The sequence below is a fragment of the Nannospalax galili genome, unplaced genomic scaffold (genome assembly GCF_000622305.1).
Source record: "Nannospalax galili isolate Female #2095 unplaced genomic scaffold, S.galili_v1.0 scaffold302, whole genome shotgun sequence".
NCBI classification, from domain to species: Eukaryota; Metazoa; Chordata; class Mammalia; order Rodentia; family Spalacidae; genus Nannospalax; species Nannospalax galili.
In genome coordinates this window covers 217074-221336 of record NW_008350120.1, presented here as the reverse complement: position 1 = coordinate 221336, position 4263 = coordinate 217074, and positions in this window count along the sequence as shown.

Sequence of the window (4263 nt, the reverse complement as noted above, 5' to 3'; positions counted from 1 at the left end):
CTTTCCATTATCCTGGTTCCTGTAGTTATGTCTGGTTACATACTCACTTACCAGAGTCTGGTTCTAGGATCCACATATGAGGGAGAACATATGTCGATTTTTTTTTTTTTTGAGTCTGTGTTATTTCACTTAGTATAACAGTTTCTAGTTCCACCCATTTACCTGCAAATTTCATGATTTCATCTTTCTTTACTACTGAGTAAAACTCCATCGTATAAATGAACCACATTTTCATTATCCACTCGCCAATTGAGGGACACTTAGGTTGCTTCCATCTCTTAGCTATTGTGAAAAGAGCAGCAACAAACATGGATGCACAAGTGTCTCTGCAATAGGATGAGTTTTTTGGGTATATGCCAAGGAGTGGTATAACTGGGTCAAATGGTAGGTTCATTAGTAGTTTTTTAAGAGTTCTCCACACTGCTTTCCGTAGGGGTTGAACAAGTTTGCAGCCGCATCAGCAGTGGATGAGTGTTCCCTTTCCCCACATCCTCTCCAACATTTGGAATTGTTTGTTCTCTTGATCTTAGCCAGTCTGTTTGGAGTAAGAGGAAATCTTAAAGTGGTTTTAATTTGAATTTTCCCAATTACTAGTGATGTTGAAGACCTTTAAAAATGCTTCTTAGCCATTTTTATTTCTTCTTTTGAGAACTCTCTGTTCAGCTCCTTAGCCTATCTTTTAATTGGGTTACTTTCTTTCTTGATTCTTTGTTTTTTGAGTTCATTATATATTCTGGATGTTAAAACTCTGTCAGATGTGTTGCTGGTGAAGATTTTCTCCCATTCTGTGTGTTGCTTCTTTTGCTGTGCAGAAGCTTTTTAGTTTAATGAGGTCCCATTTGTTGATAGTTGACATTGTTTCCTGAGCAATTGATGTCCAGTTTAGAAAATCCTTTCCTACACCTATATCTTATAGGTTATTGCCAATGTTTTCTTCTAACAGTTTCAGAGTTTCAGGCTTCACATTGAGGTCTTTGATCCATTTGGAGTTGACTTTTGTGCAGGGTGAAAGATAAGGGTTTAATTCCATTCTTCTACAGGTGGAGATCCAGTTTTGCCAGCACCATTTGCTGAACATGCTGTCTTTCCTCCAGTGAATATTCCTGGCCCCTTTGTCAAATATCAGGTGGATGAAATCATATTACTCATATTTGGGTTTTCAATTTTGTTCCATCGATCTATGGGTCTATTTTTGTGCCAGTACCATGTTGTTTTTATGACTATAGCTCTGTAATACAGCTTAAAATCTGGTGTAGTAATCCCCCCACCATTACTCTTAGTGCTCAGGGTTGCTTTGGCTATCCGAGATCTTTTGTGCTTCCATATGAATCTTAGGATTTTTTTTCCAATTCTGTGAAAAATGTCATGGGGATTTTGATTGGCATTGCATTGAATCTATAAATGGCATTTGGTAGGATGGTCATTTTCACAATATTAATTCTTCCAATCCATGAGCATGGGAGGTCCTTCCATCTTCTGATGTCTTCCTCAATATCTTTCTTTAAAGATTTAAAATTTTCATTGTAGAGCTCTTTAATGTCTTTGGTCAGTTTTATTCTGAGATATTTTATTTTTTTTGCAGCTATTGTGTTGGTAGGATGGTCATTTTCAAAATATTAATAGTTCCAATCTGTGAGCAAGGGAAGTCCTTCCAACTTCTGGTGTCTTCCCCAATCTCTTTCTTCAAAGATTTAAATTTTTCATTGTAGAGGTCTTTAATATCTTTGGTCAGTTTATTCCGAGATATTTTATTTTATTTTTTGCAGGTATTTTGAAGGGGAGTGTTTCCATGTGCTCTTTCTCTGATTGCTTGTTATTGGTATATAGAAAGGCTACACACTTTTGTAGGTTTATTTTGTAACCTGCCACTTTGCATCTGCAAAAAGGGATAATTTGATCTCTTCTTTTCCAGTTATTACTCCTTTAGTTTCCTTCTCTTGTCTTACTGCTCTTGCAAGTTTCAAGCCCTATCTTGAAAAGGAGTGGAGATAGTGAAGTCTGGTTCCTGGTTCCTGATTTCAATGGGAATGCTTCCAGTCTTTCTCCATTTAGAATGATGTTGGCTATGGGTTTGTTGTATATGGCTTTAATTATATTGAGGTATGTTTCCTCCAATTCAATTCACTCTAGGACTTTGAACATAAATGCATGTTGAATTTTGTCAAAGGCCTTCTCTGCATCTATTGAGATGACCATGTGGTTCTTTTCTTTGAGCCCATTTATATGATTTATGCTGTTTATTGACTTAGGTATACTGAACCATCCCTGCATCTCTGGGATAAATCCTACTTGATCATGGTGGATGATCTTTTTGATGTATGTCTGTAAGTGGTTTGTAAGTATTTTGTGGAGAATTTTTGCATCTATGTTCATTAAGGATATGGGTCTATAGTTTTCTTTTTTGCTTGTGTCTTTACCTGGCTTTGGCATTAGAGTGATACTGCCTTCATAGAAGAAAATTGGAAGTTTTCCTTCCATTCCTATCTTTTTGAATAAATTAAGTAGTATTGGATGTAGATCTTCCTTAAATGTCTGATAGAATTCTGCTGTAAATCCATCTGGTCCTGGGCTTTTTTTTTTTAGTTGGGAGGTTTTGTATTGATGTTTCAATTTCCTTATGTGTTATGGGTCTTTAGTTTAAGCTGTTAATCTCTTCCTGGTTTAGTTTTGGTGGTTCCCATGCCTTTAGATATCCGTCCATTTCTTTTAGGTGTTCAAATTTAGTAGCATATAGGTTTTTAAAGTATTCCCTTATAATGTTCTGTATCTTTCTGGTGTCTGTTGTGTTGTTTCCCCTTTCATCTCTGATTTTGTTGATTTGGAGGTGCTCTTTCTTCCTTTCTTTCTTTCGGTTAACTGGGCTAGCGGTCTATCAATCTTGTTTATCTTCTCAAAGAACCAACTCTTGGATTCTTGGATTCTTTGCATTGTTTTCTTTATTTCTATTTCATTAATTTCTGCTCTGATTTTTGTTATTTCTTTTTGTCTGCTGGGTTTGGGTTTCATTTGTTGTTGCTTTTCAAGTGTCATGAGTTGCAGTGTTAAGTCATTTATTTGTGCTCTTTCTGATTTTTTAATGTAGGCACTTAGAGCTAAAACTTCCCTCTAAGAACTGCTTTCAGTGTGTCCCAGAGGTTTTATTGTGTTGTATTGTCCTTTTCATTTAGTTCCAGGAATACTTTTGTTTCTTTCTTAAGTTCTTCTTTGACCCATTCATCATTCAGGAGTGTGTTGCTTAATCTCCATGTGCTCATGTGTTTACTAGGGCTTCTTCTGGTGTTGATTTTAAGCTTCATTGCACTGTGGTCTGATAGAATGCATGAAATTATCTAAATACTTTTGTATTTGTTGAGGTTTGTTTTGTGCCCCAGTATATGGTCAGTTTTGGAGATGGTTCCATGGGGCGCTGAATAGAAATTATATTCTTAGATGCTTGGGTGGAATATTCGGTAGATGTCTGTTAGGTCCATTTGATATATGGTGTTGTTTAATTCAGATGTCTCTCTGTTAATTCTCTGTCCTGTTGACCTATTTAATGGAGATAATGGGGTATTTAAGTCCCATACTATTAATGAGTTGGGATTAATATGGGTCTTAAAGTCCTGTAGTACTATTTTTATGAAGTTGGGTGTGCCAAAGTTGGTGAATATATGTTCATGATTGTAATATCTTCTTGGTTTATTGTTCCTTTGATCAGAATGAAGTGGCCCTCTTTATCTCTTCTGATTAGTTTTAGCATAAAGTCTATTTTATCAGATATTAGAACTGCAATGACTGCTTTTTTCTTAGTACCTTTCTCTTGGTATGTTTTTTCCCATCATTTCACCTTAAGGTAGTGCCTGTCCTTGAACGTGAGATGAGTTTCTTACAGACAACAAAAAGATGGGTTTTATTTCTTAATCCATTCAACTAGTCTGTGACTTTTGACTGGGGAGTTTGGTCCATTGATATTTAAAGTTATTAATGAAAGATGTGTATTGTCATTTTTATTTCTGTTCACATTCTTGATATAGCTGTACTTTTCCACAGTTATACCTTCATTAAGTTTCTTTCTGTCACCCCTTGTGTATAGTTGTTCTTTTCTTCAGCTCTTTGTTTTGCTTCAGGAAAACTCTGAAAGGCTGGTTTTGTGGACATGAATTCTTTCAGCCTATTTATGTCATGGAAGATTTTTCTTTCCCCTTCGACTATAATAGACATTTTGGCTGGGTATAGTAATCTGGGTTGGCATCTGTGGCCATTTAGAACTGGGAATACTTTGGT